The sequence below is a fragment of the Taudactylus pleione genome, unplaced genomic scaffold, assembly GCF_031769625.1.
Source record: "Taudactylus pleione unplaced genomic scaffold, aTauple2 ptg000548l, whole genome shotgun sequence".
In the NCBI taxonomy this organism is placed as follows: Eukaryota; Metazoa; Chordata; class Amphibia; order Anura; family Myobatrachidae; genus Taudactylus; species Taudactylus pleione.
Genome location: NW_028284950.1, coordinates 2,055,863 through 2,073,008, shown reverse-complemented (window position 1 = coordinate 2,073,008; position 17,146 = coordinate 2,055,863). Strand labels below are relative to the sequence as shown.

At 43.5% G+C, this 17,146-nt stretch overlaps 1 pseudogene; it reads left to right on the top strand.

Annotated features, from left to right (window-relative positions):
* Window positions 1–16,156, top strand: LOC148500714 (uncharacterized; annotated as a pseudogene).
* Window positions 16,157–17,146: the final 990 nt, after the last annotated feature.

Here is a 17,146-nt window from a genome sequence, read left to right as displayed (position 1 = left end):
ATGGGAATCCAGGACCTGGGAGACCTCAAATTCCACGCCTCTTTCGGTCTGGACATGAGGAGGAACGGAGAATCTTATGGAACTTGTTCAGGATCAGAGGTTTGAGTAGGGAAATATGGAAAGAATTTGGGATTTTCAAATATGAAGGCAGCTGAAGGCGATACGCCATAGGATTGATTATTTCAATAATAGAGAAGGGTCCGATGAAACGTGGAGCAAATTTCATTGAGGCTAGACAATCACACCTGATCTCCAACTTGCATACAGGGCACCTTTCTCTGTTTCTTGTCTGCCTGAAGTTTGTAAAGAGAGGACTCTTTCTCTAAATCAGCACGTACCTGAGCCCAATTTGACGCAAACCTCCGTACAGTATCCACGGCTGGAACATCAAAGACAGGTAGGCTTTGGGACTCGGGGATGTAGACCGTATACAATCTGGAACGGGGTTTGGTTTGTGGAAGAATGATATGAGGCATTGTGTGCAAATTCAGCCCAGGGCAATAATTCCGACCAATTGTCTTGAGAGGATGACATAAAGATCCTTAGGAAGGTCTCAAGGTCTTGATTAACCCTTTCTGTAGATCCATTACTTTGCGGGTGGTAAGCTGGGGAGAAATTCAATTTAACTTGCAGAATGGAACAGAGCTCTCCAGAACCTTGCCACAAATTGAGCTCCACGATCAGAGACTATCTCTGTAGGAAGACCGTGGAGACGGAATATATGTTGAACGAACAGATGAGCCAAATCCGAAGCAGTAGGAAGTTTCTTTAGGGGAATGTAATGGACCATTTTCGAAAATCGGTCTACCACGACCCAGATGGTAGTATATCCCTGGGAACTTGGCAAATCAGTCACAAAGTCCATGGAGAGATGCGTCCACGGACGTAATGGGATAGGCAGGGGTAACAACTCACCAGCTGGGGCTTGATGCGAGGATTTGTGCTGGGCACATGAGGTACATGATGAGATGAATTCCAATACATCAGCTTTCATCGATGGCACCAATAGGCTCTCTTCAAAAGTTCCAGAGTCTTCCGAGTACCAGAATGGCCTGCAAAGAGTGAGGAGTGTGCCCAGGTGAGAAGCTGCTTCCTTAACTCCGAGGCCACAAAGGTTTTCCCACTAGGTGGTTGTAATTGTATGGTGGCAAACACCCTTGACTCCACTACAGGAGTGCTGCATAGAATTTCAGAATTGTTATTACAGGAGAGGGACCTTCATAAAGCATCTGCTTTTTGATTAAGAGCTCCAGAACGGAAGGTCAGAGTAAACTGGAAGCAAGCGAAGAATATTGCCCACCGGGCCAGATGAGGAGTTACACACTGGATATTCTTGAGGAAGAGGAGGGTTCTGTGGTTGGTAAAAACAGTAAAGGGAAACTTAGCCCCTTCTAGCAGGTATCTCCATTCCTTCAGTGCCAATTTTACTGCCAAGAGCTCTTGTTCTCCTATGGCGTAGTTCTCTGCAGGAGAAAATTTCTTGGAAAAGAATCCACAGGGGTGGACTCGGTTGTCTTCGTAGCGCTGGGATAGGATGGCTCCCACTGCCTCTGATGATGCGTCAACCTCCAACAAGAAGGGTCTATCCAGGTCTGGTTGTCTTAAAACAGGAGCTGTAATAAATGCCTGCTTTAAAAGCTGAAAGGCTGTCTCTGCTTCAGGTGACCATAGAGCAGGATTAGCACCTTTACGAGTCAGGGCCGTGATGGGAGCCAACAAAGAGGAAAATCCTTTGATAAAACGTCTGTAGTAGTTGGCAAATCCGAGCAATCTCTGAATGACTTTCAAGGTCTGAGGTCGGGACAAATCCAGGATTGCCTGAACTTTCTTGGGATCCATTTTTAAACTGGAGCCCGAGATGACGTAGCTAAGGAATGGCACACTGGGTACACTATAAACACATTTTTCCAGTTTGCAGTAAAGATGATTTTTCCTTAGTCGGCCTAACACTTCGTTCACATGTTTATAATGTTCCTCTGGAGAAGATGAGAAACTCAATATATCGTCCAAATATACAACTACTGAAACATATATTAGATCTCGAAAACCTTCATTTACAAATCCTTGAAAGACAGCAGGGGCATTACATAATCTGAAGGGCATCACAAGGTATTCAAAATGACCATCCCTGGTATTAAAAGCTGTTTTCCATTCATCGCCTGCATGGATAAAAATGAGATTATAGGCCCTTCACAAATATAATTTTGAGAATATGACGGATCCTTTGACTCTGTCGAACAACTCTGTGATTAAAGGGAGTGGATACTGATTCTTGACCATTACATCATTAAGACCCCAATAGTCTATAGATGGTCTCAGGCCACCATCCTTCTTAGCAACAAAAAAGAGCCCTGCTCTGGCAGGAGAGGTGGAAGGACGGATGAACCCCTTCTCCAAATTTTCCTGGATGTATTCAGACATAGCTTTGGTCTCTTCAAGGACAGAGGATAGGTGCGACCACAAGGAGGCTTCTTGTCCAGCAATAAATCGATTGGGCAATCCCATTCTCTGTGAGGAGGTAAGATATTTGCCTGTTGTTCAGAAAAAACATCGGTAAACATTTGATACTCTTTGGGAATTGCTGATGTTTTTAATGAGACTGGGCCTAATTCAAAACCGTCTGGGGCCGGCCCCACTGACATCACAAGTGATGTCAGTGGGAGTGCTTTCGGCTCTGATAGAGCCAAATGCACACCAGCGCTTGCCGCAATGAGACCCTACCACAAGGGTCTCGTCACAAGCCCAATGGTCTTGACCATCGCGACCATCTTCCTGGCCGCTCGCTATAGCTGTGGGTGGTCACCCATAGCTATACGAGCGGCCGGGAGGCCGCTCTAAAAATTCAGAAGGACGGCCCTGATTCAGAGCGAGCGCTCTGTCAGAGCGTCCGGCTCTGAATCAGGGCCAGTGTTCCTTACAGGTCGTATATTAGGAAGACAGGATTACTGACAGTCCCCCATAAAAGGATCTGCATTGAGCACCAATCCTGGGATTGTGCTGGCGTAACCAGGGTAGCCCCAAAATTATGTCTTGGGAGGCTTCAGGAATCTCAGAGACTCGGAATGCAGTGCTCCAATGCGGAACAATACTGAGTGAGTTTCCTTGGTGACGATTCCATTAGTCAGAGGCCGTCCATCTACAGTGGTCAAGGAAATTGAGTGGTCGAGGAGAGTACAAGGAATCTGTAGTTTGTCAACTAAACTGGAAGTCATGAAATTTCCGGCTGCTCCAGAATCTAATAATACAGCAACAGGACAGGTTTCAACTTGAAATCTAAGGCTAGGTTTAATACTAAATCTTTACATTTTGGGGACAGACTCATTACTCCTAACTTGATTTCCCCAGAGTCATATAGGAACGGGCATTTCCCGATTTACGGAAACAGGAGGCCACCAGGTGACCTGTGTCTCCACAGTATAGGCAGAGGTTTTTTTAATATTCTTCTCTGGCATTCCTCTTTGGAGAGATGGGTATGATTCACCTGCATAGGCTCTTCATCTGTAGAAGGAGGGAATGGATGGGTAGTAGAGGGAGGGGTAAATGACCTTTGCCGATCAGTTCTATGCTTTTCAGCTTGACGTTCTCTAAAGTGTAGATCGATCTTGTTACGGAGAAATCATATCGTCCAGATTAGTGGGTAGTTCATGGGTGACTAGATCTTCTTTCAGTCAATCAGAAAGCCCATGCCAAAATGCTGAGGTGAGGGCTTCCGCATTCCACTTGAGCTCTGATGTTAAAATCTGAAACTGTACGGCATACTGGCTGACAGGACGGGTTCCTTGTTTCAGTGTCATGATACTGGATGAAGCCGATACGGTATGCCCAGGCTCATCGAAAATCCTCCTGAATGATGACACAAAGGTGGTATAGTTGTCCAGCAAAGAATCTGAATGCTACCAGAGTGGGGAAGCCCAATCCAAGGCTGAGCCAGACAACAGTGACATGATGTAGGCCACTTTAGTTCTTGCAGTGGGAAAATGATCAGGCTGTATGGTAAAATGTATATCACACTGATTCAGGAACCCCCATCAAAGCTTGGGGTTGCCATCAAATTTACTTGGCATAGGAGGATGTAACCGAGGGGATGTCCTGTACCCCGTATTTTCAGACACCGAAGCGGTTGTAACTACTTTTACATTAGGGGAGGGCAGAGAGGTTTGCATGTTATCCTGTCATTTAGTCATTTCTTGCAGGAACTGGGCCATTTGGTGCTGCATAGCTTCCAGGTTTTCCGAATGGCCTGCGATGTACTGGAATAAATCCGCTCCAGACTCCTGTCCAGTGGCCGAGTCCATTGGGCTAGTGCAAACTGTGAGGTTCTGGTTTTGTTGTGGACCCGGGGTGGTAATAGGAGCAGACACTGAAGCAAATTTAAAAATAAACATGGAGTTTTTAATGAGTGGCTTAACAGACATGAATGTGGTAAAACAGAAAGTCCGGGTATAGAACTAAAGTACACTTGGAAACTGTAGTGAGGCAATGGGAAAAAGTCCAGGTAGTGATAACAGAAGGCAGTCCAGTATTCCAGGTCTTGGCTGAAATGAATTGTGGCTGAAGAAATAGTGTCCAGAGGAAGGTGCAAGTGGAGGCAAGGTGCAGGGTAACAGCTGACACAGGTACTCAGGCAATGGGGATGGCAAAAGGAGGAGGCAGTGGAAGTCCAGCAGGGTAAGGAGCAGGTTAGGTGAAGCAGGTTTAGGCAGAGATCCAAAAGGCAGACGGACAAGCTCAGGAACTCTCAGCTTGCGCTGAGAAACACATTGCACTGGCAATACAAGGGAGCTCTGAACTCCATTTTATACCCAGCGCCCAGCCGAGAGTGGTCAGAGAGTGAGCATGTGACATGCCAGGATTGGGGAACTAGGTCACATGGTGGCGCCCATGCCAGAGCGGAACGGAAACACCGCCAGGCCTACCCAGCACAGAGTGACAATATGCCCACACAGGACCGTGCACAGCCAATGCTCCCCACCAGGCACCAGCACCACCACCAGACGCCCCCTGCCATAACATCCGCACAGGTAACACCTGCTGACCACCATGCCGAGAAACCCTGGTCGTGACAGTACCTCCCCCTTTACGAAATGAATTGTGGCTGAAGAAATAGTGTCCAGAGGAAGGTGCAAGTGGAGGCAGCGGGAGAAGGCAGTGGAAGTCCAGCAGGGTAAGGAGCAGGTTAGGTGAAGCACCAGCACCACCACCAATCGCCATCCACCATAACATCCGCACAGATAACACCCGCTGACCACCATGCTGAGAAACCCTGGTCGTGACACATAGAAAACACTATGGGCCACCTAGACGAGATTATGAAAACCATAAGAGGGACTTTGAACTATATAGAGGGGAAACACATAGATACCCACCCCGGAGAGACTGGCAGAACTCCGAACCATCACAGTACCCCCACATAGCATAGCTGCCAATATTCTGCGGGAAAACATAGACCAACAATAGGGACTAGGTCACACCTGTGTCGTACAACCGGTTAGATAGACTAGAGACCTTAAAGAAGAACCAGAGGTCATAGTTAATGTGGCCGGTAAAATACAAACTTTCTGTTATAACTTCTTAGCTAGGTTTAAAAACTATGGGTAAAACAATTTCGGCAATGGGAGTAACGGGAAAAGTGCAACATTACCCTTTGACTAAATCGAAAAAAAGGGGGTTTAACCTATTGTTCCTCAGCGCACATACTTGCAACATTATATGAAGTCTATATGGTCATAGAAATTCAGAGATATTGGTTGCATGCATTTGCAAATACATGGGAATCGGCTAGGCCACGTCATGGCTTCTCTGTCACTAGCAGTCCCTAACACTAAGGGGTTCACATCCTTTGACTAAATCTGCAGAAGTTATGATTTGGCCTCTGCATGCCAAACATTCTTTCCTTTTGGCTGCAGCGGCCCCGACTTAATTACTCGTCAGAGATCTCTTGTGTAAAATGGGATGTATAATATATTGTACACCTGATGGTGTGTTTTTAGATATCCCTGGAAATCATGCTCAGGAAGTGCAAGATATGTTAGATACTCCTCAAAAACTAATGTTGCATTCTACCGTTCTAGATTCATGTCCATCACAGGTGGAGGAAATTATCTCACAAATACCTTGTTTCCTATGGACTAAGGATGGACAAGACATTGGATTGATGGCAGATGTAGCTCCAGTAGTTGTTCAATTAAAAGATGGTAGAGTAGCTCCACGATCCCACAATACCCTCTGAAACCAGAGGTGGAGTTAGGGGTGTATCCTGTCATTGAACATCTACTGCAGCAAGGAATTCTGGTCAGGACATCCAGTAAGGCCAACAGTCCCATCTTCCCTGTGAAAAAGAATGGTGGGAGGGACTACAGGTTAGTGCAGGATTTAAGAGGGGTAAACAAAATAGTTGAGAGCCAACTCCCCGTAGTACCTAATCCAGCTGTCATCCTAATGCAGATCCCTTCCACCACTACCTATTTCACTGTTAATGACATCTGCTCCACTTTCTTTTCTGTTCCTCTTCGCCCTGACAGTCAGTATCTCTTTGCTTTCTCCTACAGGGGAGTGCAGCACACCTGTACCTGCCTCCCCAAGGATTCATTGACAGTCCAAGTATTTTCTCCCAAGCCTTACATGACTGCTTACAATCATTTCAACCAAAGAATGGATCAGTCCTGATGCAATATGTTGATGACTTGCTGTTATATTCTGATTCATTTGAGTCCTCACTGGCAGACACTAAACAGCTTCTGTTTCATCTCTCCCAGACAGGACACAAGGTTTCAAAGGATAAATTGCAGTTTTTCCAGACAAGGGTTAAATACTTGGGACACTGCATTACACAAGGACTGAGACATCTGACTACAGACAGAATACGAGCCATACATGACAGGATACTGCCACAAAGCTAGAAAAGGGGGGGGGGGGGAAGGGGCTTGGAAAAAGATTCTGCACCAGAGAATATAATTATTCAGATGCAAAAAACAGTGACATCTACTGCACCTCTAAGGATTATCAATCTTTCCAAACATGTTTTAACTACCACACAAATATTGGTCTTGGGAGAAATGTCTATCCTTCTCTCCCATAGGAAAATTTGATAGATTCCAATGGGAGACTAATCTCAAAATCTTTGGATGTAAATTATTTGTCACTAAGCTTTATGCGAATAAAGATGTAACAGCAGGGGAGAACACACACTCAAATTTTGAGTCATCAGAATACGAACTCATTAACTAATATCCAGGATGAAATACAATGGACAAGGCAAGAACAAGAAATACTCCAAATGCTGGAGGATCTGGATGATATATCTAGAACATCAACTGAAACATCCATGTCTTCCAGACCTCTGGCCTCAGGAAAATATATGTCCAGAAATAAAGGTAATTCTGAATTTGGTATCCAAGGAATTGGATGATTCATATAAAAAACAGAAATATCGGACTTATCAAGGATACCTTGAGAAAGATGAAATAAAGGCAATTGATGAGCTAAGAGCCACACCTGACATAATTATTAAATAGTCAGATAAGGGTGGCAATATCGTTCTGTGACCCCTTGACATGTATATCAAAGAAACGAATAAACAACTTAACAATACCAACTGCTACAAGAGATTGCTCCTTAATCCTTTTGAAAATTATAAAGAACATTATTAAAAAATGATCAGTAGAGCAGCCTAAGAGGGCATAATCACAAAACAAGAACTTGCATTTCTCACTACAGATAATCCGAGAATTCTGACTTTTTATTTACTCCTAAAAGTTCACGAAAATTTACAAGAACCCCCAGGAAGACCTATTGTGTCAGTGATCAGAAGTATTACGGAAAAAGCAAGCATCTTTATTGACACTCACCTTCGCCATCATGTGCTAGAATTACCATCTTATGTGCAAGACACTACTGATGTATTGAGAAAAATCCATGATATTCTAAATGAGAATGACCTGCTGATCAGCATTGACGTAGAGTCTCTATATACTAGTGTAGGGCACGAGCAAGGCAATAAAATTCTTTCTAAGTATGGAAGGACTCAATGATTTTCATATCTTCCTTCTAAAACTTTTGCATTTTGTCCTATATAAAAACTTTTTTACCTTTGATAATCAGTTTTTTTCTGCAAATAATAGGTACTGCGATGGGGGCAGCTTGTGCACCCACGTACACAAATCTGTTTTTGGGGTGGTGGGAGTGTGAAATTGTTTTTAGGGAAAACAATGAACATCATACACAACACATCACCTCATGGCTATGCTATATCGATGATATACTGTTGATATGGGATAGCACCATGAAACAATTTGAAGACTTCATGGGTACCCTCAATGTGAATGATATAAACCTCAAATTCACATATGAGGCAAGCCATACGGCAATCTCATTCCTGGATCTGAAGATATATAGAGATGACAACACTTTGGCCACAGAACTTTACAGGAAAGATACAGCCACCAATAGCCTCTTACATTATTCAATTTCTCACTTTCCCCCAACTTTGGATAATATTCCCAAAGGGGAGTTTTTAAGACTCAGGAGAAACTGCTCTGATGACACCACCTTTAAGACCCTAAGTCTGGAATTGATAGACCGTCTGAAAGAATGAGGGTACAGCAAAAATATCATAAAAAGAGCATCCAACAGTGTCTCACAAACCAACAGGGACTCACTGATCTTTGGGAATAAAACTAGCAAGAGAACCAATAACATCAGATTTGTGGAAAATTTCTGCAGCAATTGGAGGGATATAAAGCAAAGGATTCTGAAGCATTGGCACATTTTACTATTAGATCCCGATCTTGCACTGAAACTAGATCAAAATGTTTCCATGAGTTGGAGGAGATCCCCAAATTTAAGGGATAAGCTGGTGAGAAGCCACTACATCAAATACCCTTCTAGAAAACCAATAACTACTGGAACATGTGGTTCCTGCAAATGTGTAGCTACATCTGCAATAAAACAAAAATAGAGGATAAAAATATGTCAGTACAATACCTTTAAAAAATTACATCAATTGCCACACTAAAAATGTGGTTTACTGCATCGATTGTCCCTGCAAAATGAGGTACATGGGAATAACTACACGTATGATGAAACAACGAATCTTGAAACACATGGGCACAATCAGAAATGTACAGCAAGACATTTTGAGGATGAAACAATTGACTACTGTAGCCCGACATTTTCACCAGAAGCATAATGACTCGTATAAAGACATGAAAATCTATGGCTTGGAAACTGTGAATTTAGGAATCAGAGAAGGAGATATAATGAAGGAACTCCCAAAAAGAGAGTAATTGGACCTTTAAGCTGGATAGTATTGCATCACATGGTATGAATGAATACATCAATTACAGTGTTTTTCTTTAGAAGACACATATACCACATTTTTTCGATTATGTCTATAGATAATTGACCTCTACAGAGGGAGATGCACATCACCCTTCCTACAATTTTTCATGGTTTTTACACAATATTTTAAGCATACTTAGCACTTGTTTATTTCACATAACTTTTTCACTCATAGGTTGTTTTTATCATATTTCCACTTTAATTATTTATTATTTAAATAATTTTCATTATTTACACACCAGAACAGGTCTTTATCACAGACTCATTTTGGCTAACACATCACACATCAATTATGAGCACTTTAATGCAAATCACTGCAGAGATACAAAGACACATCATAGTACTAAGTTTAGGGAAGCACATATTCTAAGGGTGGCCCCGCTTATATATAACAATCTACCATGGAGCCATATATTAATATATTCTAAACTTCCAACTTATTTGTTCTTGCATAGATTCATGCAGTGTCCTTCTGCATACTGTTACATATAGGCACATATCTATGAATATGTCTATAGATACACAGCACAATTAGTGCTCATTTTTCAAGTTTAAGTTTTTTATTCCAAGTTTTTTACTCCACCTTTTTATTTTAATTTCACTTTTATTCAGTAATTATGCACTTCTAACATAAGTGTCTGATTATTTTCCTGGATAAAAGACATATCTATCATTTTTATTTTTTTCTCAAGATCAATTGTCTATTGATCTGAAATGACATGGTTGGAGCCAGGATCTGTTCAATGAACAGGGACATGATTTGTCTTTATATCAATAGACATGCAATGAGAAAGATATGACTATGGCCCTGATTCAGAGCTGGACGCTCTGACAGAGCCCTCGCTCTGAATCAGGGCCGTCCCAGCTCCTTTTTGGAGCAGCCTCCTGGCCGCTCGCATAGCTGTGGGTGGCCAAAATGATGGTCGCGATGGTCAAGACATCGCGACCATCAGGCTTGCGACGAGACCCTGCGGTAGGGTCTCGCTGCCGCAAGCCCAGGAGTGCTTTTGGCTCTATCAGAGCCAATAGCACTCCCACTGACATCACTAGTGATGTCAGTGGGGCCGGACCCAGACGGTAGGTGTTCCCATGGGAACGCCTCCGTCTGGGCAGCCACACCCCCAGCAGCCCACCAAAGGGGGCGTGCTGTCAATCACCATCGACAGCATGCCCCCTTTGGTGCGAGACCCATAACAACGGCTTGGCCGTCGTAATTCAGGTCTCGCGCATGCGCACGACGGAGCCGCCTCCGTCGTGAGCATGCGCGCTTGGGCACCATCCACCCGCTTGCGAGCGCTCGCGAGCGGGTCTGAATCAGGCCCTATGTTCAAGCTTTATCCTGTTCAATACTTGGTAACTAACCTACAATAACGATTGTAATCTGGGTTGTCTTTTAGGAGAAACATAAACGTAATTTTTTTTTCACTTACTGAGCTAACCATTAATGTAGTTCAACCAGGATTGGTTAGAACAATTGTCAATCATTGTATACTTAGACTGATTGTCTGTTTAAAGGCTAGCGGTTAATTGGCCTCAGGACCCATCAATCACAGGAATCGGAACCTGATTGGCTAGCCTGCATGCAAATACAGATGCACTGAGCTTGCTGATTTCTAGGCATCTCTCTTTGTGAACAAGCCTCCAGGCAAAATGCGTGTAATCCAGGGCCCGATCAGCTGACCGCTATCACGTGACCGCCACAGATGCCATCAGTCTGTTTTTACCTGTTAACTGTGGACACGGAAACGCATTAAAACAGCTGACAGGAGGGCTGAATGTAGCACAGTGCAGACTATTTTCTGTTACAGACATCACATGAACATACAGGTATCTTTCTATCCTCTCTGATGGCAGTTTGACTGACCTGGGGCGCATTTGAGCCCTGCAATGCCTGCCAGGTAACGGCTCACCTAACATCTGTCAGATCTTTAACAAACACCACCATACTGTTTCTATAGACACTGATCTCCCCACTCTCTCATCACTTGGCTTGCACTTATGGTGTGTACACACTACACGATATGCTCCCTGAGCGATATCGTGTAGTGTGTCCCCGGAAGGCTGTGCTCAATGTCGTTCATGACATTGAGCACAGCCGCTGAACGATATCATTAACGATATCGTTCAGCGCCGGGCTCTCTCCCCCATTCCCCAACATGCAGCAACCTGACGAGATCGTCAGGTTGGCCTGCATGTCAGCCCGATGAACGATGATGACGAATGACCCGCGGGAATGTGCGTCGTCATTATCGTTCATCGTTTTGGGGTTAAAAATGGACGATAAAGTGGACGACTGAACGATAACGATATCGTTATCGTTCAGTCGTCCACTTTATCGCCCAGTGTGTACGCACCTTTACTCTGAGTGAAAGCAGAAGTGGAGAGAAGCTTTATGTGCCTTACTGTATTGCTTTCAGCCTGCCATTCAACATCCAGTATGTCATATGACATTCCAATGTAAATTGTTGATTACATGTATGGTTATAAAAGTGATGTTTTATTAATTATCCATCATATCATAATTAATTTAATTTATTGAAATAATCAAAGAGTGCTCCAACAAATAGTCCACTTGGCCTGCCTGTGCAGGAAACTTCATTTCTCTACTGCCACAAACCCAGCAACAAATCCGTACATTCTTAGGAATGTGCAGATATTGCTGGAATTGGAGTCCAGGTTTCTCTATTTTAGCATTACCACTGCAGGAAATGGTCTCATCAAACAAACCCGAACGAGTTTCTCACACTGAAGAATCTGAGCTGGCATTTGGGAAACTAAAAGAGTGCTTGACAAGAGCATCTGCACTGGGAATGCCTGATTATGAGAAACCATTTGAACTATATGGTACAGAGAGTGCTGGGTGTGTGGCAGGCATTTTGACACAAAGACATGGTGATGCCAGCATACCAGTAGCATACTACAGTGCACAATTGGACACTGTAGCACGGTCTCTCCCTACTTGCCTAAGAAGTGTAGCTGCAATAGCTTTGCTGGTAAGTAAAAGTGAAGACGTAGTGCTAGGACATGACTTGACAGATCATACACCTCATGCAGTATCAGCCTTGCTAAATTCAGCACAAACCAGGCATGTCTCATCTGCAAGGTTTACGAAATGGGAGTTATCACTGATGGCACCAGTAAAAATCACCGTAAAAAGGTGCAACACACTAAATCCTGCAATTTATTTGCCTAGTGTGCCTTGTAATGCACAAAGGGTGGAGGATGAGAACACTGGTGAGGGAGGATTTACTACAGATACTGATACGCATGACTATGGAATACTTAAATCAGACCTTCACTGCGATACCTGTCATAAGTGACAACCCGTTAGTGGATGCAGACTTGACGTACTATACAGACAGTAGTTGTCACAATCAGACGGACTCAGGAGATCTGTGCACTGGATACGCAGTTGTAGATGACGAAGGTATCATAGAAGCTGAACCCCTTGGGCACAAGTCACTGAACTGGTAGCATTGATCAGGGCATGTGAGTTGGCAGAGGATAAGTCAGTTAATATATACACGGTTTCTAGATATGCTTTCGGAGTGGTGCATGATTTTGGGACCCTATGGCACCTCAGAACTTTTATGACGGCAGCTGGCACACCAGTAGCCCATGCGTCACACATTAAAAGACTGCTGACGGCCATAAAGAAACTGGACAGAGTGGCTGTTATCAAGTGTAAGGCTCACACTTACAACCAATACCCATTCTCACTTGGTAACAGCCGAGCAGATGCAGCTGCTAAACAGGCAGCAAGCACCAGCATACACACATATACACCACTGATGACATTTCATACCATAGACACACAGAAATTAATTTAAATGCAAGATTTGTGTTCCCTACAGGAGAAGGCAGTCTGGAAGGTGAAGGGATATGGCCAAGAGACCTCAGGACTATGGAGAAATGGACAAGGTAAGCCAGTAGCCCCCAGAGCATATCTCCCAAGCTTGGCTGAGGCAGCACATGGTCTGACTCATCTGGGTAAGGAAGGTATGTGCAGATTGCTAAGAGCTTACTGGGGTGCACCAGGGTTCTTTTCTCAGGCGAGCAAGAAAGCAATGTCATGTCTTACTTGCTTGAGGAAGAACATTGGTAAAGCAATACTAACAGTCATCCCATATTCCTCCTACAGACGGACCTTTCCAGGTAATACAAATCGATTTCATACAGTTACCACCCTGTAGGAATTTGAAATATGTATTGGTGTGCACTGATGTATTCTCAAACTGGGTAGAGGCATTCCTTGCTGCTTCAAATACTGCCGAATTTGTGTGTATATATGGTATACATAAGATTATTGAAAGTGACAGGGGTACCCATTTTACTGGTGAAGTCTTTCAGGTCATGTGTAAGCTTATGGGCATTAATAGTAAACTTCATACTCCCTACTGACCCCAAGCCAGTGCGAAGGTGGAGAGAATAAACAGCACTATTAAGAACAAATTGATCAAGGTGATGACTGAAACGGTATTATTGTGGCTAGAGGCACTGCCACTAGTATTGTGTAGCATCAGAACCACTCCCAGATCCCTGCTTAACCTATCACCCTTCGAAATCCTTCTTGGACGACAGCCACACGTAATGATAGATCCCCAGGATGATTTGAAGTTAACAATGAAGTGACAGTGAAATACCTTTTCAGGATTAGCCAGCAGTTGAGAAATCAGCAAAGAAACTTGAAGCTGGCAATTCCTGACCTACCAAACAATAACTGTCATGATATCGAACCAGGGGACTATGTTATGATTCGAAATTTTCTACGCTCAGGTTGCCTAATAGACAGGTGGGAAGGACCATACCAAGTTTTGTTGACCAGCACGACATCACTGAAAGTAGCCGAGAGAGAGACTTGGGTCCACTCCTCCCATTGCAAGAAGGTCGCTAACCCGGAGAGAACTCGTGAAGTAGAAAAAGGTGAATCCACACTAATATCGCTTGAGAACCTGTTCTGGGAAGACTGAAAGGCAGCACTATTGAACTGTACCTGAGCATATCAGAGTTATTGGAGGACTGTTATTTCAAAATGGAGTGTCTTCAATCAAGAATTGTTTTGTTCCTGTTTTCCCTTTTTACTTTTATTTTGATCAGGACATTTTGTTTTTATGAGAGCCCCCGAGAAGTCGAGTATGGGTCTGGAGGTGGTTCTGATGGACAGGACGAGAACTTAGTAGAATCCCAGGATTGGTCTATCACTTTGATCAAACCCGGAATAAGTAAGTGGTCTAGTAGTCACAGAGTTCGGAGACAGTGTGATGGGCTATTGTCTGAGGAATACTGTATCTGTAAGTACTGCAAATCCATAAATGAGGATGAATGCATCCAAAGATGTCAGTCAAGTAGTAATGTCGAATTTGACAGACACCCTTTGAGTGATTACCACTCATTAGAGGGTAAGGTTCTAAACCAAACGGAGTGTTGGTTGTCCTCACAAGTACCTCATGGACAGAGAAATTCGGGATTAGTGCCATACCCATTAAAGTTAGCAGAGGTACTTGAATTACATGGGGGGAGACCGGTGGACAAGAAATATAATATATCTAGACCCCCTAGTCTTAAGCTCCACCAGTACCATGTAGATAGATCCCTGGTATGTTTATCTCACCAATTTCAGAAAACCAGGAAATTGGGAGGTGATCTGGAACAATCAGACAATGACCTATTCACACAGAGCTGATAATGAGCCTATCGATTCTGAAGTTGTATGTAGAATTATTGCAAGTGGGAGATACTTCCAGTATAGGTACATGTGTAGATATGACAAAGTAATGGTTGGCAAAGTATCACTAGGGTACTGTGCAAATATTATACAACCGGAAACATGTACCAGTCAAATGGGGGAGATTGGGACAGGATTCTTTGTCAGAATAATGTGTTCAATGATAATGATGCATTCTGTTCCTTATGTTCTCCCAGATGATGTGTATTTCATATGTGGAAGGAAAGCGTACAAGTGGCTCTCTCCAAACTCTGAAGGTTTATGCTATCTCGAAAGGGTGCTACCAGAAATCATGACCCTTACACATGATAAAATGATAAATATACACTACAACTCTCCCCCTCCTTATACCCATACTCATTACGAACACATTTATAAGAGACACCTCATAGACAGGGGAGAACCCTTAGCCTCAAATTTGATCCAGAAATCCACCGGGATTCAATTCCTTATCGCCTTAGATATCACCCGTACAGCCAGAGGAGTTATAAATTATAGTTACATCCAAGCGTTGGCGAATTTGATTGATAATATCACTGAGATGTATGATGACACCTTCAGGGTTACTGGTAGGGAGTTGCAAGCCTACAAGAAATAGCTTGTGCAACACAGGATGGTTTGGTTTTGAACTATGTCATGGCTATAATGGGTGGGTACTGTGTAACCTTAGCAACTCAGTATGGAGTAAAATGCTGCACTTACATCACCAATAGTACGGATGATCCGAAGGAGGTGATTGAGCAGAAAATGGACGAAATACTGCTGCTGAAGTGGGAATTTAGGAGGAAGCACAACCTCACTTTAGCAACCGTGGGCAAGGAATTAACTGGATGGGTCACCTGGCTGAACCCACTGAAGTGGTTCTCTGGTTTAGGAGAGTGGGCACAAGAAATGGTGAAGAATGTAGGGAAACTTCTACTCTGTGTCCTGGGTATCATCATACTTATTGGCCTGATATTCAAATTTGTTCCAATTATGACCTGGCAAAAGTGGGCAACCAGAAATACAAATTTAATGAGTCTGAGGAGGGGCAGTGTTGAAAATGTGGCAGATTTGGTGTATGTTCCGACAATCGAAACGATGATCAGATAGTGATAGGAATGTATATATATTTATATATACTGTGACACAGTCAGGTTAGGGGGTCCCTCTCCTGGGTAGAGGACTCCTTCCTTACACATACAGCAGCTGGGAAACAGTACGCCAGACTGGATTCGAGTACAAGCTGGTCGGCGCCAGTCTTTATTGTACAATGTCAGAAATACATAAAGAAAACAAAACACAAATCCTAGCCCTGTCGGGGCACTAACTTCACAGGTGGTTCCCTCACTACCAGAACCTGGCAGGGCCTAATGCCCTCACCAGCAACAAAGGCACAGCACAACACTCACAGTTAGGTTTTCAAGTGTCTCTGAGCAAACTCCCTGTCTGCTCTCCCAGGTGAGACAATCAGCCCTCAAAACACTAGGCTTATATTGGCCATTCTCAGGTGGAAACCCTAACAAGCCTGTTACCAGGCTGCGAGAACCAAAACCTGGAGTGGCCGTGGGTGGAGCCCTCCCTCTCCTCTCACCCACAACCCCCAGGTCCCAAACCGGCTTTTCAAAAAGCCGAGACTCAAGCCTCCTACACTGCAGACTTTCTCCTGGGGGTTTAGAACACATAAGACAGGAATCTGGGACAAATGTTTTTAGGTGTGATAGTTTATGGAGACCATCAAAGGCTGAACTGTCGAAGTCAAAAATATTAAATACACAACAAAATATGCCTTATATTTCAGACTTTAACAAAATCCCAGTTTACATTTCGAATTGGCCTAAAACACAATATTTTAAAATAGACCTTGGATTGATTGGGAGTGTAAATACCGTATGTTTGCTTCAATTGTTAGCTTGGACAATTGGAATTTGTTGGTGATCAAATAGACCCTGTACAGTAATTGTCTCTGGTCTGCAGAAAACCAACAAGAAGGTAAGATAACATACAAAATGCTAAGGATATGTAGATCTTTAATTGTAGCTCCTGACTGCATTTTGTTTAACACACCCTGTGCCTGCCATTATCTGTAGATTTTACTATAAG